Below are 22,082 nucleotides of genomic sequence, written 5' to 3'. Positions count from 1 at the left end.
TGTAAATGAAATATTTTAAAATATATTTAATTGAATTTTTAAATAATTTATTAAACTTTAAAAAATTGACAAACCTATTTAAATATTAATGCCTGAAATTTAAATTTGAAAGTATTTTAATATAATATTTCTTATATCCTACAACCTAATATTTTAGGTACTATATTTAGTTTAATCAGTTGTTTAAATATTTTATTATGTGTTATTTAATATTAATAAATAAGTTACCTGAACATTACGGTCAATATAATTGACAAAATTCTAAAACATTTAAAAGTCAATATTTCAGTATGTTTATTATTAAACTATTAAAATATTTTATTTCTTAAAAGGTGTAAAATATAAGTCCTGATTATAAAAACATTTTATCTAACTGACATGCAATTCAAAAAAGCTATATTTAGTTATGTTGCAAATAAACATAGAATTATATTTGAATATAATGTAATACATTTATTAAAAAATCATACTTATTATTATATGTTACTCAATTCATTTAAAATGGATTTTCTTTTTTAAATTATGTAATATATGATATACAATGAGAGCAGTCTACAGCACATGGCTAATTAATATGCACCTGTCATACCCCAGAAAGCACATGGCTAATTATGCCAGTTCCCGCCTTTGATTTTTTACCATATTGGGTAATTTGTTTAATTTCAACAAGCATGAGCACCCTTCAAGGCTACAGGTGACCCCAATGGGGTTCAGGGGTCACTACCCTGCAGTCTAAGGCCATGTGACGTCGAGAGGACTGCTGGGGGCCACAGGGTGGGGACAGAGAAGATCCATCAGGTTCCTTTTCGCAGGGGCCATGCTAATCTTCTCTGTATCGATCCAATTTTAGTATATGTGCCACCGTAGCGAGCACAGACCAGTGGTCAGGCTCAGGGCATATGTACGCCTCGAGTCCCAGCAATGTTCCTCCAGGGTGGTGGGAACCGGAGAGCCATGTTCCCACTTGTATGCCGTGCACTACAGAGCTTTGGCCCTGTCAGTGCTAGGCACACTGATTGATGCAGTAGGTCACCAAGTTTATGGCTGGGGGGAAATTAGAGTGTCAGGATAGCCTATGGCAATCCCACTAAAGCAAGGGCTTTGGAAGTGCATTAGCACAACAAAACAAATGATCAAAGCATCCCACATTCGTTGTCACCATGTATGTAGACTTTCCAGTTGACCCAGCAGCACCTCCCACGATTTGCTAAACCCATCGTCATGCACCATTTGGAAACGTGAAAAGCCTTTTGTCTTTTTTCATTTCTGTACTTTTACCCACGCACTAAAAAAGCAATATGGAGCGCTTCACGGATTTGCGTGTCATCCTTTCGCAGGGGCCATGCTAATCTTCTCTGTATCGATCCAATTTTAGTATATGTGCCACCGTAGCGAGCACAGATCAGCAGTCAGGCTCAGGGCATATGTACGCCTCGAGTCCCAGCAATGTTCCTCCAAGGTGGTGGGACCTGGAGAGCCATGTTCCCACTTGTATGCCGTGCACTACAGAGCTTTGGCCCTGTCAGTGCTAGGCACACTGATTGATGCAGTAGGTCACCAAGTTTATGGACAGGGGGAAATTAGAGTGTCAGGATAGCCTATGGCAAAGTCCCAGTAAAGCAAGGGCTTTGGAAGTGCATTGGTTGCACAACAAAACAAATGATCAAAGCATCCCACATTCGTTTTCACCATGCATGTAGACTTTCCAGTTGACCCAGCAGCACCTCCCACGATTTGCTAAACCCATCCTCATGCAACATTTGGAATCGTGAAAAGCCTTTTGTCTTTTATCATTTCTGTACTTTTACCCACGCACTAAAACAGCAATATGGAGCGCTTCACGGATTTGCGTGTCATCCTTTCGCAGGGGCCATGCTAATCTCTGTATCGATCCAATTTTAGTATATGTGCCACCGTAGCGAGCACGGACGAGTGGACAGGCTCAGGGCATATGTACGCCTCGAGTCCCAGCAATGTTCCTCCAAGGTGGTGGGACCTGGAGAGCCATGTTCCCACTTGTATGCCGTGCACTACAGAGCTTTGGCCCTGTCAGTGCTAGGCACACTGATTGATGCAGTAGGTCACCAAGTTTATGGACAGGGGGAAATTAGAGTGTCGGGATAGCCTATGGCAAAGTCCCAGTAAAGCAAGGGCTTTGGAAGTGCATTGGTTGCACAACAAAGCAAACGATCAAAGCATCCCACATTCGTTTTCACCATGCATGTAGACTTTCCAGTTGACCCAGCAGCACCTCCCACGATTTGCTAAACCCATCCTCATGCACCATTTGGAATCGTGAAAAGCCTTTTGTCTTTTTCATTTCTGTACTTTTACCCACGCACTAAAACAGCAATATGGAGCGCTTCACGGATTTGCGTATCATCCTTTCGCAGGGGCCATGCTAATCTTCTCTGTATCGATCCAATTTTAGTATATGTGCCACCGTAGCGAGCACAGACCAGTGGTCAGGCTCAGGGCATATGTACGCCTCGAGTCCCAGCAATGTTCCTTCAAGGTGGTGGGACCCGAAGAGCCATGTTCCCACTTATATACCGTGCACTACAGAGCTTTGGCCCTGTCAGTGTTAGGCACACTGATTGATGCAGTAGGTCACCAAGTTTATGGACGGGGGGAAATTAGAGTGTCACGATAGCCTATGGCAATCCCACTAAAGCAAGGGCTTTGGAAGTGCATTAGCACAACAAAACAAATGATCAAAGCATCCCACATTCGTTTTCACCATGCATGTAGACTTTCCAGTTGACCCAGCAGCACCTCCCACGATTTGCTAAACACATCCTCATGCACCATTTGGAAACGTGAAAAGCCTTTTGTTTTTTTTCATTTCTATACTTTTACCCACACACTAAAAAAGCAATATGGAGCGCTTCACAGATTTGCGTGTCATCCTTTCGCAGGGGCCATGCTAATCTTCTCTGTATCGATCCAATTTTAGTATATGTGCCACCGTAGCGAGCACAGATCAGCAGTCAGGCTCAGGGCATATGTACGCCTCGAGTCCCAGCAATGTTCCTCCAAGGTGGTGGGACCTGGAGAGCCATGTTCCCACTTGTATGCCGTGCACTACAGAGCTTTGGCCCTGTCAGTGCTAGGCACACTGATTGATGCAGTAGGTCACCAAGTTTATGGACAGGGGGAAATTAGAGTGTCAGGATAGCCTATGGCAAAGTCCCAGTAAAGCAAGGGCTTTGGAAGTGCATTGGTTGCACAACAAAACAAATGATCAAAGCATCCCACATTCGTTTTCACCATGCATGTAGACTTTCCAGTTGACCCAGCAGCACCTCCCACGATTTGCTAAACCCATCCTCATGCAACATTTGGAATCGTAAAAAGCCTTTTGTCTTTTTGCATTTCTGTACTTTTACCCACGCACTAAAACAGCAATATGGAGCGCTTCACGGATTTGCGTGTCATCCTTTCGCAGGGGCCATGCTAATCTTCTCTGTATCGATCCAATTTTAGTATATGTGCCACCGTAGCGAGCACAGATCAGCAGTCAGGCTTAGGGCATATGTACGCCTCGAGTCCCAGCAATGTTCCTCCAAGGTGGTGGGACCTGGAGAGCCATGTTCCCACTTGTATGCCGTGCACTACAGAGCTTTGGCCCTGTCAGTGCTAGGCACACTGATTGATGCAGTAGGTCACCAAGTTTATGGACAGGGGGAAATTAGAGTGTCAGGATAGCCTATGGCAAAGTCCCAGTAAAGCAAGGGCTTTGGAAGTGCATTGGTTGCACAACAAAGCAAACGATCAAAGCATCCCACATTCGTTTTCACCATGCATGTAGACTTTCCAGTTGACCCAGCAGCACCTCCCACGATTTGCTAAACCCATCCTCATGCACCATTTGGAATCGTGAAAAGCCTTTTGTCTTTTTCATTTCTGTACTTTTACGCACGCACTAAAACAGCTATATGGAGCGCTTCACGGATTTGCGTGTCATCCTTTCGCAGGGGCCATGCTAATCTTCTCTGTATCGATCCAATTTTAGTATATGTGCCACCGTAGCGAGCACAGACCAGTGGTCAGGCTCAGGGCATATGTACGCCTCGAGTCCCAGCAATGTTCCTCCAGGGTGGTGGGAACCGGAGAGCCATGTTCCCACTTGTATGCCGTGCACTACAGAGCTTTGGCCCTGTCAGTGCTAGGCACACTGATTGATGCAGTAGGTCACCAAGTTTATGGACGGGGGGAAATTAGAGTGTCAGGATAGCCTATGGCAATCCCACTAAAGCAAGGGCTTTGGAAGTGCATTAGCACAACAAAACAAATGATCAAAGCATCCCACATTCGTTGTCACCATGCATGTAGACTTTCCAGTTGACCCAGCAGCACCTCCCACGATTTGCTAAACCCATCGTCATGCACCATTTGGAAACGTGAAAAGCCTTTTGTCTTTTTGCATTTCTGTACTTTTACCCACGCACTAAAACAGCAATATGGAGCGCTTCACGGATTTGCGTGTCATCCTTTCGCAGGGGCCATGCTAATCTTCTCTGTATCGATCCAATTTTAGTATATGTGCCACCGTAGCGAGCACAGACCAGTGGTCAGGCTCAGGGCATATGTACGCCTCGAGTCCCAGCAATGTTCCTTCAAGGTGGTGGGACCCGAAGAGCCATGTTCCCACTTATATACCGTGCACTACAGAGCTTTGGCCCTGTCAGTGTTAGGCACACTGATTGATGCAGTAGGTCACCAAGTTTATGGACGGGGGGAAATTAGAGTGTCACGATAGCCTATGGCAATCCCACTAAAGCAAGGGCTTTGGAAGTGCATTAGCACAACAAAACAAATGATCAAAGCATCCCACATTCGTTTTCACCATGCATGTAGACTTTCCAGTTGACCCAGCAGCACCTCCCACGATTTGCTAAACACATCCTCATGCACCATTTGGAAACGTGAAAAGCCTTTTGTCTTTTTTCATTTCTATACTTTTACCCACACACTAAAAAAGCAATATGGAGCGCTTCACAGATTTGCGTGTCATCCTTTCGCAGGGGCCATGCTAATCTTCTCTGTATCGATCCAATTTTAGTATATGTGCCACCGTAGCGAGCACAGATCAGCAGTCAGGCTCAGGGCATATGTACGCCTCGAGTCCCAGCAATGTTCCTCCAAGGTGGTGGGACCTGGAGAGCCATGTTCCCACTTGTATGCCGTGCACTACAGAGCTTTGGCCCTGTCAGTGCTAGGCACACTGATTGATGCAGTAGGTCACCAAGTTTATGGACAGGGGGAAATTAGAGTGTCAGGATAGCCTATGGCAAAGTCCCAGTAAAGCAAGGGCTTTGGAAGTGCATTGGTTGCACAACAAAACAAATGATCAAAGCATCCCACATTCGTTTTCACCATGCATGTAGACTTTCCAGTTGACCCAGCAGCACCTCCCACGATTTGCTAAACCCATCCTCATGCAACATTTGGAATCGTAAAAAGCCTTTTGTCTTTTTGCATTTCTGTACTTTTACCCACGCACTAAAACAGCAATATGGAGCGCTTCACGGATTTGCGTGTCATTCTTTCGCAGGGGCCATGCTAATCTTCTCTGTATCGATCCAATTTTAGTATATGTGCCACCGTAGCGAGCACGGACGAGTGGACAGGCTCAGGGCATATGTACGCCTCGAGTCCCAGCAATGTTCCTCCAAGGTGGTGGGACCTGGAGAGAAATGTTCCCACTTGTATGCCGTGCACTACAGAGCTTTGGCCCTGTCAGTGCTAGGCACACTGATTGATGCAGTAGGTCACCAAGTTTATGGACAGGGGGAAATTAGAGTGTCAGGATAGCCTATGGCAAAGTCCCAGTAAAGCAAGGGCTTTGGAAGTGCATTGGTTGCACAACAAAGCAAACGATCAAAGCATCCCACATTCGTTTTCACCATGCATGTAGACTTTCCAGTTGACCCAGCAGCACCTCCCACGATTTGCTAAACCCATCCTCATGCACCATTTGGAATCGTGAAAAGCCTTTTGTCTTTTTCATTTCTGTACTTTTACGCACGCACTAAAACAGCAATATGGAGCGCTTCACGGATTTGCGTGTCATCCTTTCGCAGGGGCCATGCTAATCTTCTCTGTATCGATCCAATTTTAGTATATGTGCCACCGTAGCGAGCACAGACCAGCGGTCAGGCTCAGGGCATATGTACGCCTCGAGTCCCAGCAATGTTCCTTCAAGGTGGTGGGACCCGAAGAGCCATGTTCCCACTTATATACCGTGCACTACAGAGCTTTGGCCCTGTCAGTGCTAGGCACACTGATTGATGCAGTAGGTCACCAAGTTTATGGACAGGGGGAAATTAGAGTGTCAGGATAGCCTATGGCAAAGTCCCACTAAAGCAAGGGCTTTGGAAGTGCATTAGCACAACAAAACAAACGATCAGAGCATCCCACATTCGTTTTCACCATGCATGTAGACTTTCCAGTTGACCCAGCAGCACCTCCCACGATTTGCTAAACTCATCCTCATGCACCATTTGGAATCGTGAAAAGCCTTTTGTCTTTTTGCATTTCTGTACTTTTACCCACGCACTAAAACAGCAATATGGAGCACTTCACGGATTTGCGTGTCATCCTTTCGCCTCTTGCGGGAGAATCTTCGGTTCCCTTCCTGTTCCACAGTTCCACTTTCCCTTCTTCCTGATTGGCCCGAAGTCTGGCTCGGTATTGGTCGGCGCAAAGTTCCACAAAGCGTGCTTCCGAATTTGGTCATGTCATGTAGCGTGCCGTTGGCTCTTTTGAGAAAGTTCCACTGAACGTGCGCTCCGATTGGCCGCTGGGCGGGACCTCCAGGAAGCGCGATTTATAAAGCGGTGCAGTGGAAAGAGGAAGTTAAAAAAGGAGACAAAATAGACTATAAAGACGACATGCGTTGTTGTAAATGTTTATTTTGTTTGACAAAAAATAGATATATACATGTATATGTTTTAGGGCTTTATGATAGCATAGAAAAACGCGATTATTTCTAAAATAACATTTCCCTAGAAAAATGCATTTTTTTCTGTGTTATTAAATCATTTACTTAATAATATTAAGTGGTTAAAAGATATTGTTCAGATGCAATTAACTCTAATTCTAAAAATTATAAGTCTAAAAACACTGTCAAGGTGCAAACATTTAGTCTTTAAAACAACTAAGCAAAATAAATGTTTATTTTGTATAAAACAAATATAAATATACATGTACAAGTTGTAGGGCTTTATGATAGCATAGAAAATGCTATTATTTCTAAAATAACATTTCCCTACAAAAATGCATTGTTTTATCTGTGTTATTAAATCATTTACTTAATAATATTAAACAGTTAAAAGATATTGTTCAGATGCAAATAACTAATTTTAAAAATTAAGTCTAAGTCTAAAAACACTGTAAAGGTGCAAACATTTAGTCTTTAAAACAAATAGGCAAGATATTTTGACTCTTATTGGCTGTTGTCATTTTCTTTTTTTTCTTCTTAACTTCTGCTATTAGTGTTTATTTTCAGCTCTGGGTTATGCTTTGAGCTGCTCTAGCAAATAGCCGAGCAGCAACTACTGGGAAGGTAGTTTATAAAATAATAATTTATCATATGTTTGTGATTTTTTTTTTTTTTAAATATTGCATAAACTGTTGTGATAATAAAATAATTTTATGCTATATTGTACTGCCCTAATATGTTAAAAGTATAAATACTTAGTTATTTTGTGTAAATAAACATTTTTCTATTTTATTTCTAATCTCTGTGTACATTTCAGCTTTTTTTTTTAAAGATATTTGTTCAGTAGCTACAGTGTCCCAAGAGTGAGTTATCTGTTGTGACTCGAATAACTTTACACAATATTTATATTACACTTTTCATAATTGTTTTCTATTCATTTATTGCAAACAAGAGTTGAAGGATAAAATTAAACTTCCAAAAATACACTGCGTACACATATTCATGTGGTTGCTTTAATGTTATCATTGTGTAATTTAAAGTATGGTAATATTAGGGTTCTGTATATTATTCATAAACAAGTTATAAACTCTAGTTTAGCTAACAGTAAAAATAAAATGGTATAAAATTATATTGTAAATTAAACTTAAGTAAATGTTCAATGTAAATGCAGTAACACCTAAAAATAATATGTGTATATGTAAATATAACTGTAAACATTGATGTAAATGAAATATTTTAAAATATATTTAATTGAATTTTTAAGTAATTTATTAAACTTTAAAAAAATGACAAACCTATTTAAATATCAATGCCTGAAATTTAAATTTGAAAGTATTTTAATGTAATATTTCTTATATCCTACAACCTAATATTTTAGGTACTATATTTAGTTTAATCAGTTGTTTAAATATTTTATTATGTGTTATTTAATATTAATAAATAAGTTACCTGAACATTACGGTCAATATAATTGACAAAATTCTAAAACATTTAAAAGTCAATATTTCAGTATGTTTATTATTGAACTATTAAAAAATATTATATTTCTTAAAAGGTGTGAAATATAAGTCCTAATTATAAAAACATTTTATCTAACTCACATGCAATTCAAATAAAGCTATATTTAGTTATGTTGCAAATAAACATACAATTATATTTGAATATAATGTAATACATTTATTAAAAAATAATACTTATTATTATTATGTTACTCAATTCATTTAAAATGGATTTTCTTTTTCAAATTATGTAATATATGATATACAATGAGAGCAGTCTACAGCACATGGCTAATTAATATGCACCTGTCATACCCCAGAAAGCACATGGCTAATTATGCCAGTTCCCGCCTTTGATTTTTTTACCATATTGGGTAATTTCATTAATTTCAGCAAGCATGAGCACCTGTCGAGGTCTCAGGTGACCCCAGTGGGGTTCAGGGGTCACTACCTTGCAGTCTAAGGCCATGTGACGTCGAGAGGACTGCTGGGGGCCACAGGGTGGGGACAGAGAAGATCCATCAGGTTCCTTTTCGCAGGGGCCATGCTAATCTTCTCTGTATCGATCCAATTTTAGTATATGTGCCACCGTAGCGAGCACAGACCAGTGGTCAGGCTCAGGGCATATGTACGCCTCGAGTCCCAGCAATGTTCCTTCAAGGTGGTGGGACCCGAAGAGCCATGTTCCCACTTATATACCGTGCACTACAGAGCTTTGGCCCTGTCAGTGCTAGGCACACTGATTGATGCAGTAGGTCACCAAGTTTATGGACAGGGGGAAATTAGAGTGTCAGGATAGCCTATGGCAAAGTCCCACTAAAGCAAGGGCTTTGGAAGTGCATTAGCACAACAAAACAAACGATCAGAGCATCCCACATTCGTTTTCACCATGCATGTAGACTTTCCAGTTGACCCAGCAGCACCTCCCACGATTTGCTAAACTCATCCTCATGCACCATTTGGAATCGTGAAAAGCCTTTTGTCTTTTTGCATTTCTGTACTTTTACCCACGCACTAAAACAGCAATATGGAGCACTTCACGGATTTGCGTGTCATCCTTTCGCCTCTTGCGGGAGAATCTTCGGTTCCCTTCCTGTTCCACAGTTCCACTTTCCCTTCTTCCTGATTGGCCCGAAGTCTGGCTCGGTATTGGTCGGCGCAAAGTTCCACAAAGCGTGCTTCCGAATTTGGTCATGTCATGTAGCGTGCCGTTGGCTCTTTGAGAAAGTTCCACTGAACGTGCGCTCCGATTGGCCGCTGGGCGGGACCTCCAGGAAGCGAGATTTATAAAGCGGTGCAGTAGATAGAGGAAGTTAAAAAAGGAGACAAAATAGACTATAAAGACGACAAGCTTTGTTGTAAATGTTTTATTTTGTTTGACAAAAAAATAGATATATACATGTATATGTTTTAGGGCTTTATGATAGCATAGAAAAACGCGATTATATCTAAAATAACATTTCCCTAGAAAAATGCATTTTTTTTCTCTGTTATCAAATCATTTACTTAATAATATTAAGTGGTTAAAAGATATTGTTCAGATGCAATTAACTCTAATTCTAAAAATGATAAGTCTAAAAACACTGTCAAGGTGCAAACATTTAGTCTTTAAAACAACTAAGCAAGATAAATGTTTATTTTGTATAAAACAAATATAAATATACATGTACAAGTTGTAGGGCTTTATGATAGCATAGAAAATGCTATTATTTCTAAGATAACATTTCCCTACAAAAATGCATTTTTTAACTGTGTTATTAAATCTTTTACTTAAAAAAATTAAACAGTTAAAAGATATTGTTCAGATGCAAATAACTAATTCTACAAATTAAGTCTATGTCTAAAAACACTGTAAAGGTGCAAACATCATTTTTTTTTAAAACAAATAAGCAAGATATTCTGACTCTGATTGGCTGTTTTCATTTTCTTTTTTCTTCTTAACTTCTGCTATTAGTGTTTATTTTCAGCTCTGCGTTAAGCTTTGAGCTGCTCTAGCAAATAGCCGAGCAGCAACTACTGGGAAGGTAGTTTATAAAATAATAATTTATCATACGTTTGTGATTTTTTAAAAATATTGCGTAAACTGTTGTGATTAATAAAATAATTTTACGCTATATTGCACTGCCCTAATATGTTAAGTATGTTAAGTAATAAATACTTATATATTTTGTGTAAATAAACATTTTTTTTATTTTATTTCTAATCTCTGTGTACATTTCAGCTTTTTTTTAAAGATATTTGTTTAGTAGCTACAGTGTCCCAAGAGTGGGTTATCTGTTGTGACTTGAATAACTTTACACAATATTTATATTACACTTTACATCATTTTTTTCTATTCATTTATTGCAAACAAGAGTTGAAGGATAAAATTAAACTTCCAAAAATACACTGCGTACACATATTCATGTGGTTGCTTTAATGTTATCATTGTGTAATTTAAAGGATGGTAATATTAGGGTTCTGTATATTATTCATAAACAAGTTATAAACTGTAGTTTAGCTAACAGTTAAAATAAAATGGTATAAAATTATATTGTAAATTAAATTTAAGTAAATGTTCAATGTAAATGCAGTAACACCTAAAAATATGTGTATATGTAAATATAACTGTAAACATTGATGTAAATGAAATATTTTAAAATATATTTAATTGAATTTTTAAATAATTTATTAAACTTTAAAAAAATGACAAACCTATTTAAATATCAATGCCTGAAATTTAAATTTGAAAGTATTTTAATGTAATATTTCTTATATCCTACAACCTAATATTTTAGGTACTATATTTAGTTTAATCAGTTGTTTAAATATTTTATTATGTGTTATTTAATATTAATAAATAAGTTACCTGAACATTGCGGTCAATATAATTGACAAAATTCTAAAACATTTAAAAGTCAATATTTCAGTATGTTTATTATTGAACTTTTAAAATATTTTATTTCTTAAAAGGTGTGAAATATAAGTCCCAATCATAAAAACATTTTATCTAACTGACATGCAATTCAAAAAAGCTATATTTAGTTATGTTGCAAATAAACATACAATTATATTTGAATATAATGTAATACATTTATTAAAATATAATACTTATTATTATATGTTACCCAATTCATTTAAAATGGATTTTCTTTTTCAAATTATGTAATAAATGATATACAATGAGAGCAATCTACAGCACATGGCTAATTAATATGCACCTGTCATACCCCAGAAAGCACATGGCTAATTATGCCAGTTCCCGCCTTTGATTTTTTACCATATTGGGTAATTTGTTTAATTTCAACAAGCATGAGCACCCTTCAAAGCCACAGGTGACACCAATGGGGTTCAGGGGTCACTACTCTGCAGTCTAAGGCCATGTGACGTCGAGAGGGCTGCTGAGGGCCACAGGGTGGGGACAGAGAAGATCCATCAGGTTCCTCCATTCTGTCTCCTCCTCAATCTGCTCTGTTTTACTTTTCATCATTTGTTTAATACTTTCTTTTAACTTTGCCATAAATGTATTAAATTCAACACATTTTAAAAACAAATGCATAATACCTTCATTTTCCAGTCCACATATTTTGCATAATGCATTCTCACTGCTTCCAATTTGTGCCAGTTTTGTTTCAGTGAAAATAACATTATGTCGGATGAAATAATCCAACGTTTCAATTTTTGCGTCTAAATATTTCCATTTTAAATTCTTCCAGATTCCCTCTTCGTCTATTTCCACAAATATTTTTTTTCCAAAATTGTTCTGAAACTGGTCTTTTATGCACTTTGTTTCTGAAACAAATGTAGAAATTTTTGAGAACACATTCTTGAAAATCTTTCTCATTTTCCTTTAAAAACATTTTCACATTATTCCTTCATTCGAATCTATGATTTCAAAACTTTCTGGATCCACACCTACAAATGTTGCCATAATTTATCGTCCACCCAAACTAAATAATGAATTTCTAAATGACTTTGCTGCTTTTTAACACATATTACCACCCTCTCACCTAATATTATAGTTTTAGGAGATTTTAATATTTATGTGGATAATTTTAATAACTCCCTTACAAGAGATTTTATATCCTGTCTTGAGAGCTTTGGACTTCAACAGCATGTCAATGTTCCCACACACTCTAAAGGACACACCCTCAACCTCATCTGCTGCTCTGGTGTTTCACCCATTGACCTCTCTGCTGAGGAACTCCCTATAACGGATAATTTTCTCCTCTGATTTAATTTTGCACTCTCTCTTTCTTCCACCAAATCTCTCCGTACTATTTCCTTCCGTAACATAAAACATATTAATTTAGAATCCTTTTTTTGCTAGTATTAACTCTCTTCCTGAAATTACTAACCTTTCATCACCAAATGATTTAGTTTCTCATTACAACACTGGACTTCACTATAAGTCTCTGTAATAAAGTTCACGGCCCTTTGGCCGCCTGGAAGAAGGAGGCGGAGAACCGACGTAGTTTAAAAATATTTATTAATAACAGGGACGGCAGCTCCTCACGGAGACAATGGGGGGTTGGCGCCACAGCCCCTGCGAGACCTATATGAGATGGGCCGAGAGAACAGGAGATGAAAAAAAGGAAAGACAGAGTAGACCAGGAAAGGGGAGAGAGGAAAAAGAAAAAAAAATTGGGGTTCGGTTCTCCAGACACGCTGCCACTCGGTCCTCCACCAGCTGAGAGATGCGACGACGTGCTGGGAGCCCTGTGGAGGAATCTATCCACCCGTCTGTCTTCTGGCGTCCGGCGGCGGTTCTCCTGGCTGGCTGGCGGCTTCTCTGGTCTCCTGCTCCGCTTCCGTGGATGGATGCAGGCTCTGGCATCATGGTGGATCGTGGCAACTCCCCCGGGTTCTGTGGGATGGCTCCCTTCAGCACTTTCCCCTTCGGTGGTGAGCCCTGCGTCTCCTGCTCCTCCCCAAGCTGGGAGACGGCAGCAGGCAGATCCTTTCCTCGCCAGCCTCAGGCCACCCCGGCACTCTGGGCAGACGAACAGGTTTCTCCCCCACTCGGGTTAACTCCCAAACACTCGCCCCTCTCTCAGGACAACGCGTCCCTCCTTCTCCCGGGCTTCGGCACCACTGTAATAAAGTTCATGCCCCTTTGGCCGCCAGAAAGAAGGAGGCGGAGAACCGACGCAGTTTTAAAATATTTATTAATAACAGGGACGGCAGTCTCCGTGTCTAAACCAAAACGGACGGACGGCAGCTCCTCACGAAGACTGCTGTCAAACTGAAAGCAAAAGTAAAATATGTCCGGGCCCGGTCCTCTCTCGGCTTCCTCTGCCATAGTTCCTCCTTTTATGGTCCAGAGCTCCTTCCGTGGGATCCGAGGCAGGTGCGCACCGCAGGTGTATCCACTTACACGGTGGCCTTACTCCGTTCCCACGGCTCTCGGCCACGCCCCCTCGCCACAGTCTCATATGGATTTTTTGAACATCTGACAGAAATAAAGTCAATCAGGTAAGCAATGAGCGTAGCTGCTGCTGCTTCTCTTCTGTTTCTGCATATTAACAGCAGGTGTTCATCATCAGTGCTCAATCATCACTTAATTAAACTCATCATCGGCTCATTAACTTTACTCTGCTGCTGAGTAAATTTTGCTCAATTTAGAGAGGGACCAAATGTTCTCTGAACTGAGTAAATTTTACTCTGATGATTTTACTGTGTACAGGTATGGATCATATGTTTTGTCCCAGCTAAGATCTTAAAATGTTCTTTACTTCTCATAGTAACAACTAATGATAATAATTGTCATGGTCACATATATTGCTGTATATGAAGGGATATTTATTTATTAGCATGATGGTTGCTATATTTTAATGAAACAACTGTTTACTATGTAAATGGAGCTATCAAACCGACACGAGCGTTGAAAATAATACATAAGCTAAACTTTTTCAGGTTTTTTGCAGCCATATATACATATAAGTAATATCACAGTATAAAAATAACCTACAACACGAAATCTCTAGGACAGGTGAACTTTCTGACGACACAGCGTCACCAGCACAGACCAAACACTGCACAAAGAATGAGATATTTCAAACATGATGTGACCTTAGCATTAATGTAACAATAAAAATAACTTACCGCACAAAATCTCTGTAATGGATGAACGTCTGACAGCGCAGCGTCAGGCACACAGACAAAATACTGCACACACAGTGAAATATTTTAAATGTGATGTGAGCAAAACATACTGTTTATCAGAACAGGATAAAAATAACCTACCGCTCTAAATCACTATGAGAGGTGTATTTGCTGACAGCGCAGCCTCATGAACAAAGACAAAATGCTGCACAAAGAGTGAAAAACTTCGAACGTGATGTAACCAGAACATATTGTGCATCAATATAACAGTATAAAAATAACTTACCACACGAAATCTCAACAACAGGTGTACTTTCTGAAGGCGCAGCCTCACGAATACTGCTCAAAAAGTGAGATATTTCAAACATGTCGTGAACAAAACATACTGTGCATCAATATAACAGTATAAAAATAACTTTCCACACAAAATCACTTTAACATACGAATTAATCTCGACAGCAGATGAACTTTCTGACCCGATAAATTGAGCATTCAGAGCAAGAGAAACTTTGGAAAATTCTCAGCGCTGATTGGCCCTGATTTTAAACTTTAGACAATGCATCCCTCCGATTAGCCCAGGGTCTAAGCAAACTGTAGACAATCGCGGCTTCTCGTTGGACGAGAGTCTACAGTCTACAGTTACCATTGCACGTTCCCTGGGCAGATGTCTGCGAACTCCCCAAATGTGGGAATCTCGACTGCATAATTTCTGGTAGTGGGGGACTGCGTTCGCGCTCTCCCCTGAGCACAGTGGTTCAAGACAGAGTTCAGGCGGTAGCGTCGGACCCGGCTGGAGCCAAGTGGTGCTCGCTGCAGAGCCATTTGAGGAGAGCTGAGCTCCAGCGAGGGGGAGCTTAAGCTTGAGCTCCACCTTTTTTGCACTTCTTCTACGAGTGATGTCACTGGGGGTAGGGTTAGGGGCGGGGTTGGTGTACGCATTAAAACAGCTTACAGGAGGAGGAGCGACAGCTCATGCTCCCCCTCGCTGGAGCTCAGCTCTCCTCAAATGGCTCTGCAGCGAGCACCCTCTCGCTGGAGCGGCGCTTCCCTCTCTTCCTCGTCCTTTGCCAAGCCTCTTTTGCTCCAGTAGAGCCGCGCGCGCCTGTGGAAGGCCTGCCCACCCGTCGCTAGAAGAGCCCGTTCTGACGCCGAAAACTACTCGAAAGGTCCCCCCTCAAAGCGGTTTGACCAGGTGAAGGAACACGCAAAGAGAGCCCCCGGTGGCTTTTGTCCGCCAAGCGAGTGTGCCCTGTGGAATGTCAGAATTTTATTTTTACCGGCCTGCCGCTGTTACTGACGGAACGAATGCAGACCGTGTGAAAGGTCATCATTTTATCTGCCATTAAGTAAGCGAACGCTTCGGCTCGGATCAGAGGTAACTTTGTTTCAAGAACTGCAATCTTTTGCAGACGTCTGTGGCGTTTTGGGCAGAGGGACGGTTCTAAACCAATCTGAACCAGAGGCAATTTCGCAGCCAGCCGTCGGTGGTTTCCCGTCCCAGGAATGTAAGGTGCTTGCAGCGGGAGGTTGTTTCGTTAGCGCTTCCGCTTCCGTCAGTGAAGTTCTTTTGCGGAACGTTTGTAGATCCCGTCGTCTTCTTCAAGCTATGTCGTTTGAGCACTGTGCTGATAGGCTGACCTAAGAAAACAGGACACAAAACATACAAGGCAAGAGTGCAAAGCACGGAGCTCTAGGCAAAGGCGGTCCGAACCGCAGCAAAGCAGGAGGTCGACATGTCCAAATAGACCAAATCAGAAACTAAGCAGAGAAAAACGGCATCTGTAGAGAAAGAAAACAGATGGAGGAAAAGAAAGAAAGAACAGGAGGATCCCCTCCCCCCATAGAGGGTCTGTTATCCCCAGATCGAGTGCGTCCGGTGGAATCCATGTGTTGGCAGCCCCAACTGATGACAAAACACAGAGCAAGCATCTGGAGGAAGCTCAAACTCTTCATGCGTTGCCACAGTTACTAGCGAGTGGTTTGCAGGCACAGGCACGTCTGCTGCAAGTACAGCGCCGTCAGGAGACAGGGGTTGCTGGCCCATTCCCCATGCTCGGTGGCTGGGCATCACCGCCCTGGAGTACGGCCGATAGAAAACGGCGGCTGCCATTTGCGCCGCCCGGCAACTCATACTTACCTGGCAGGGGAGATACCATGATCAAGAAGGTGGTTCCCCCAGGGCGAGGCTTGGCCATTGCACTCCGGCCACGCTGACCCCTGCGAATTCCCCAAATGTGGGAATCTCGACTGCATAATTTCTGGTAGTGGGGGACTGCGTTCGCGCTCTCCCCTGAGCACAGTGGTTCAAGACAGAGTTCAGGCGGTAGCGTCGGACCCGGCTGGAGCCAAGTGGTGCTCGCTGCAGAGCCATTTGAGGAGAGCTGAGCTCCAGCGAGGGGGAGCTTAAGCTTGAGCTCCACCTTTTTTGCACTTCTTCTACGAGTGATGTCACTGGGGGTAGGGTTAGGGGCGGGGTTGGTGTACGCATTAAAACAGCTTACAGGAGGAGGAGCGACAGCTCATGCTCCCCCTCGCTGGAGCTCAGCTCTCCTCAAATGGCTCTGCAGCGAGCACCCTCTCGCTGGAGCGGCGCTTCCCTCTCTTCCTCGTCCTTTGCCAAGCCTCTTTTGCTCCAGTAGAGCCGCGCGCGCCTGTGGAAGGCCTGCCCACCCGTCGCTAGAAGAGCCCGTTCTGACGCCGAAAACTACTCGAAAGGTCCCCCCTCAAAGCGGTTTGACCAGGTGAAGGAACACGCAAAGAGAGCCCCCGGTGGCTTTTGTCCGCCAAGCGAGTGTGCCCTGTGGAATGTCAGAATTTTATTTTTACCGGCCTGCCGCTGTTACTGACGGAACGAATGCAGACCGTGTGAAAGGTCATCATTTTATCTGCCATTAAGTAAGCGAACGCTTCGGCTCGGATCAGAGGTAACTTTGTTTCAAGAACTGCAATCTTTTGCAGACGTCTGTGGCGTTTTGGGCAGAGGGACGGTTCTAAACCAATCTGAACCAGAGGCAATTTCGCAGCCAGCCGTCGGTGGTTTCCCGTCCCAGGAATGTAAGGTGCTTGCAGCGGGAGGTTGTTTCGTTAGCGCTTCCGCTTCCGTCAGTGAAGTTCTTTTGCGGAACGTTTGTAGATCCCGTCGTCTTCTTCAAGCTATGTCGTTTGAGCACTGTGCTGATAGGCTGACCTAAGAAAACAGGACACAAAACATACAAGGCAAGAGTGCAAAGCACGGAGCTCTAGGCAAAGGCGGTCCGAACCGCAGCAAAGCAGGAGGTCGACATGTCCAAATAGACCAAATCAGAAACTAAGCAGAGAAAAACGGCATCTGTAGAGAAAGAAAACAGATGGAGGAAAAGAAAGAAAGAACAGGAGGATCCCCTCCCCCCATAGAGGGTCTGTTATCCCCAGATCGAGTGCGTCCGGTGGAATCCATGTGTTGGCAGCCCCAACTGATGACAAAACACAGAGCAAGCATCTGGAGGAAGCTCAAACTCTTCATGCGTTGCCACAGTTACTAGCGAGTGGTTTGCAGGCACAGGCACGTCTGCTGCAAGTACAGCGCCGTCAGGAGACAGGGGTTGCTGGCCCATTCCCCATGCTCGGTGGCTGGGCATCACCGCCCTGGAGTACGGCCGATAGAAAACGGCGGCTGCCATTTGCGCCGCCCGGCAACTCATACTTACCTGGCAGGGGAGATACCATGATCAAGAAGGTGGTTCACCCAGGGCGAGGCTTGGCCATTGCACTCCGGCCACGCTGACCCCTGCGAATTCCCCAAATGTGGGAATCTCGACTGCATAATTTCTGGTAGTGGGGGACTGCGTTCGCGCTCTCCCCTGAGCACAGTGGTTCAAGACAGAGTTCAGGCGGTAGCGTCGGACCCGGCTGGAGCCAAGTGGTGCTCGCTGCAGAGCCATTTGAGGAGAGCTGAGCTCCAGCGAGGGGGAGCTTAAGCTTGAGCTCCACCTTTTTTGCACTTCTTCTACGAGTGATGTCACTGGGGGTAGGGTTAGGGGCGGGGTTGGTGTACGCATTAAAACAGCTTACAGGAGGAGGAGCGACAGCTCATGCTCCCCCTCGCTGGAGCTCAGCTCTCCTCAAATGGCTCTGCAGCGAGCACCCTCTCGCTGGAGCGGCGCTTCCCTCTCTTCCTCGTCCTTTGCCAAGCCTCTTTTGCTCCAGTAGAGCCGCGCGCGCCTGTGGAAGGCCTGCCCACCCGTCGCTAGAAGAGCCCGTTCTGACGCCGAAAACTACTCGAAAGGTCCCCCCTCAAAGCGGTTTGACCAGGTGAAGGAACACGCAAAGAGAGCCCCCGGTGGCTTTTGTCCGCCAAGCGAGTGTGCCCTGTGGAATGTCAGAATTTTATTTTTACCGGCCTGCCGCTGTTACTGACGGAACGAATGCAGACCGTGTGAAAGGTCATCATTTTATCTGCCATTAAGTAAGCGAACGCTTCGGCTCGGATCAGAGGTAACTTTGTTTCAAGAACTGCAATCTTTTGCAGACGTCTGTGGCGTTTTGGGCAGAGGGACGGTTCTAAACCAATCTGAACCAGAGGCAATTTCGCAGCCAGCCGTCGGTGGTTTCCCGTCCCAGGAATGTAAGGTGCTTGCAGCGGGAGGTTGTTTCGTTAGCGCTTCCGCTTCCGTCAGTGAAGTTCTTTTGCGGAACGTTTGTAGATCCCGTCGTCTTCTTCAAGCTATGTCGTTTGAGCACTGTGCTGATAGGCTGACCTAAGAAAACAGGACACAAAACATACAAGGCAAGAGTGCAAAGCACGGAGCTCTAGGCAAAGGCGGTCCGAACCGCAGCAAAGCAGGAGGTCGACATGTCCAAATAGACCAAATCAGAAACTAAGCAGAGAAAAACGGCATCTGTAGAGAAAGAAAACAGATGGAGGAAAAGAAAGAAAGAACAGGAGGATCCCCTCCCCCCATAGAGGGTCTGTTATCCCCAGATCGAGTGCGTCCGGTGGAATCCATGTGTTGGCAGCCCCAACTGATGACAAAACACAGAGCAAGCATCTGGAGGAAGCTCAAACTCTTCATGCGTTGCCACAGTTACTAGCGAGTGGTTTGCAGGCACAGGCACGTCTGCTGCAAGTACAGCGCCGTCAGGAGACAGGGGTTGCTGGCCCATTCCCCATGCTCGGTGGCTGGGCATCACCGCCCTGGAGTACGGCCGATAGAAAACGGCGGCTGCCATTTGCGCCGCCCGGCAACTCATACTTACCTGGCAGGGGAGATACCATGATCAAGAAGGTGGTTCACCCAGGGCGAGGCTTGGCCATTGCACTCCGGCCACGCTGACCCCTGCGAATTCCCCAAATGTGGGAATCTCGACTGCATAATTTCTGGTAGTGGGGGGACTGCGTTCGCGCTCTCCCCTGAGCACAGTGGTTCAAGACAGATTTCAGGCGGTAGCGTCGGACCCGGCTGGAGCCAAGTGGTGCTCGCTGCAGAGCCATTTGAGGAGAGCTGAGCTCCAGCGAGGGGGAGCTTAAGCTTGAGCTCCACCTTTTTTGCACTTCTTCTACGAGTGATGTCACTGGGGGTAGGGTTAGGGGCGGGGTTGGTGTACGCATTAAAACAGCTTACAGGAGGAGGAGCGACAGCTCATGCTCCCCCTCGCTGGAGCTCAGCTCTCCTCAAATGGCTCTGCAGCGAGCACCCTCTCGCTGGAGCGGCGCTTCCCTCTCTTCCTCGTCCTTTGCCAAGCCTCTTTTGCTCCAGTAGAGCCGCGCGCGCCTGTGGAAGGCCTGCCCACCCGTCGCTAGAAGAGCCCGTTCTGACGCCGAAAACTACTCGAAAGGTCCCCCCTCAAAGCGGTTTGACCAGGTGAAGGAACACGCAAAGAGAGCCCCCGGTGGCTTTTGTCCGCCAAGCGAGTGTGCCCTGTGGAATGTCAGAATTTTATTTTTACCGGCCTGCCGCTGTTACTGACGGAACGAATGCAGACCGTGTGAAAGGTCATCATTTTATCTGCCATTAAGTAAGCGAACGCTTCGGCTCGGATCAGAGGTAACTTTGTTTCAAGAACTGCAATCTTTTGCAGACGTCTGTGGCGTTTTGGGCAGAGGGACGGTTCTAAACCAATCTGAACCAGAGGCAATTTCGCAGCCAGCCGTCGGTGGTTTCCCGTCCCAGGAATGTAAGGTGCTTGCAGCGGGAGGTTGTTTCGTTAGCGCTTCCGCTTCCGTCAGTGAAGTTCTTTTGCGGAACGTTTGTAGATCCCGTCGTCTTCTTCAAGCTATGTCGTTTGAGCACTGTGCTGATAGGCTGACCTAAGAAAACAGGACACAAAACATACAAGGCAAGAGTGCAAAGCACGGAGCTCTAGGCAAAGGCGGTCCGAACCGCAGCAAAGCAGGAGGTCGACATGTCCAAATAGACCAAATCAGAAACTAAGCAGAGAAAAACGGCATCTGTAGAGAAAGAAAACAGATGGAGGAAAAGAAAGAAAGAACAAGAGGATCCCCTCCCCCCATAGAGGGTCTGTTATCCCCAGATCGAGTGCGTCCGGTGGAATCCATGTGTTGGCAGCCCCAACTGATGACAAAACACAGAGCAAGCATCTGGAGGAAGCTCAAACTCTTCATGCGTTGCCACAGTTACTAGCGAGTGGTTTGCAGGCACAGGCACGTCTGCTGCAAGTACAGCGCCGTCAGGAGACAGGGGTTGCTGGCCCATTCCCCATGCTCGGTGGCTGGGCATCACCGCCCTGGAGTACGGCCGATAGAAAACGGCGGCTGCCATTTGCGCCGCCCGGCAACTCATACTTACCTGGCAGGGGAGATACCATGATCAAGAAGGTGGTTCCCCCAGGGCGAGGCTTGGCCATTGCACTCCGGCCACGCTGACCCCTGCGAATTCCCCAAATGTGGGAATCTCGACTGCATAATTTCTGGTAGTGGGGGACTGCGTTCGCGCTCTCCCCTGAGCACAGTGGTTCAAGACAGAGTTCAGGCGGTAGCGTCGGACCCGGCTGGAGCCAAGTGGTGCTCGCTGCAGAGCCATTTGAGGAGAGCTGAGCTCCAGCGAGGGGGAGCTTAAGCTTGAGCTCCACCTTTTTTGCACTTCTTCTACGAGTGATGTCACTGGGGGTAGGGTTAGGGGCGGGGTTGGTGTACGCATTAAAACAGCTTACAGGAGGAGGAGCGACAGCTCATGCTCCCCCTCGCTGGAGCTCAGCTCTCCTCAAATGGCTCTGCAGCGAGCACCCTCTCGCTGGAGCGGCGCTTCCCTCTCTTCCTCGTCCTTTGCCAAGCCTCTTTTGCTCCAGTAGAGCCGCGCGCGCCTGTGGAAGGCCTGCCCACCCGTCGCTAGAAGAGCCCGTTCTGACGCCGAAAACTACTCGAAAGGTCCCCCCTCAAAGCGGTTTGACCAGGTGAAGGAACACGCAAAGAGAGCCCCCGGTGGCTTTTGTCCGCCAAGCGAGTGTGCCCTGTGGAATGTCAGAATTTTATTTTTACCGGCCTGCCGCTGTTACTGACGGAACGAATGCAGACCGTGTGAAAGGTCATCATTTTATCTGCCATTAAGTAAGCAAAC

At 44.5% G+C, this 22,082-nt stretch overlaps 1 protein-coding gene, 2 long non-coding RNA genes, 14 other non-coding genes and 2 pseudogenes across 17 annotated transcripts in view; 5 read left to right on the top strand and 14 right to left on the bottom strand.

Annotated features, from left to right (window-relative positions):
* The window catches only part of LOC101882744 (NLR family CARD domain-containing protein 3-like), a 297,907-nt gene that overhangs the window by 35,700 nt on the left and 240,125 nt on the right, over positions 1-22,082 (bottom strand). The window lies entirely within an intron of this gene.
* Positions 801-874, bottom strand: LOC137495117 (U6 spliceosomal RNA; annotated as a pseudogene).
* Positions 1,293-1,399, bottom strand: LOC137494594 (U6 spliceosomal RNA). Its single transcript, XR_015489542.1, has one exon. It is a non-coding gene; the product is annotated as a U6 spliceosomal RNA (small nuclear RNA).
* Positions 1,823-1,926, bottom strand: LOC137495076 (U6 spliceosomal RNA). Its single transcript, XR_015485172.1, has one exon. It is a non-coding gene; the product is annotated as a U6 spliceosomal RNA (small nuclear RNA).
* On the bottom strand, positions 2,349-2,455 carry LOC137494909 (U6 spliceosomal RNA). Its single transcript, XR_015484939.1, has one exon. It is a non-coding gene; the product is annotated as a U6 spliceosomal RNA (small nuclear RNA).
* LOC137494779 (U6 spliceosomal RNA) lies at positions 2,874-2,980 on the bottom strand. The gene has a single exon (XR_015484903.1). It is a non-coding gene; the product is annotated as a U6 spliceosomal RNA (small nuclear RNA).
* Positions 3,404-3,510, bottom strand: LOC137494764 (U6 spliceosomal RNA). Its single transcript, XR_015489531.1, has one exon. It is a non-coding gene; the product is annotated as a U6 spliceosomal RNA (small nuclear RNA).
* On the bottom strand, positions 3,933-4,039 carry LOC137494928 (U6 spliceosomal RNA). The gene has a single exon (XR_015484960.1). It is a non-coding gene; the product is annotated as a U6 spliceosomal RNA (small nuclear RNA).
* On the bottom strand, positions 4,458-4,564 carry LOC137494765 (U6 spliceosomal RNA). The gene has a single exon (XR_015484750.1). It is a non-coding gene; the product is annotated as a U6 spliceosomal RNA (small nuclear RNA).
* LOC137494780 (U6 spliceosomal RNA) lies at positions 4,983-5,089 on the bottom strand. Its single transcript, XR_015484902.1, has one exon. It is a non-coding gene; the product is annotated as a U6 spliceosomal RNA (small nuclear RNA).
* On the bottom strand, positions 5,513-5,619 carry LOC137494969 (U6 spliceosomal RNA). The gene has a single exon (XR_015485050.1). It is a non-coding gene; the product is annotated as a U6 spliceosomal RNA (small nuclear RNA).
* LOC137494766 (U6 spliceosomal RNA) lies at positions 6,042-6,148 on the bottom strand. The gene has a single exon (XR_015484749.1). It is a non-coding gene; the product is annotated as a U6 spliceosomal RNA (small nuclear RNA).
* On the bottom strand, positions 8,973-9,046 carry LOC137495118 (U6 spliceosomal RNA; annotated as a pseudogene).
* On the bottom strand, positions 12,899-15,843 carry LOC147845248 (uncharacterized). The gene is made up of 3 exons (XR_015943002.1): positions 15,563-15,843; positions 14,671-15,319; positions 12,899-14,592 (listed from the first exon to the last, which is right to left on the bottom strand). It is a non-coding gene; the product is annotated as an uncharacterized LOC147845248 (long non-coding RNA).
* LOC148682367 (uncharacterized) lies at positions 13,166-18,559 on the top strand. The gene is made up of 2 exons (XR_015943056.1): positions 13,166-15,329; positions 15,568-18,559. It is a non-coding gene; the product is annotated as an uncharacterized LOC148682367 (long non-coding RNA).
* On the top strand, positions 16,659-16,822 carry LOC137494419 (U1 spliceosomal RNA). The gene has a single exon (XR_015486229.2). It is a non-coding gene; the product is annotated as a U1 spliceosomal RNA (small nuclear RNA).
* Positions 18,208-18,371, top strand: LOC137494418 (U1 spliceosomal RNA). Its single transcript, XR_015486443.2, has one exon. It is a non-coding gene; the product is annotated as a U1 spliceosomal RNA (small nuclear RNA).
* On the top strand, positions 19,757-19,921 carry LOC137494269 (U1 spliceosomal RNA). Its single transcript, XR_015486432.2, has one exon. It is a non-coding gene; the product is annotated as a U1 spliceosomal RNA (small nuclear RNA).
* Positions 21,307-21,470, top strand: LOC137494409 (U1 spliceosomal RNA). The gene has a single exon (XR_015484934.2). It is a non-coding gene; the product is annotated as a U1 spliceosomal RNA (small nuclear RNA).

This window comes from Danio rerio, chromosome 4, assembly GCF_052040795.2.
Source record: "Danio rerio strain M-AB ecotype USA chromosome 4, GRCz13ab, whole genome shotgun sequence".
NCBI classification, from domain to species: Eukaryota; Metazoa; Chordata; class Actinopteri; order Cypriniformes; family Danionidae; genus Danio; species Danio rerio.
The sequence above is the reverse complement of the archived record's forward strand: the minus strand, read 5'-3'. Positions and strand labels throughout refer to the sequence as shown.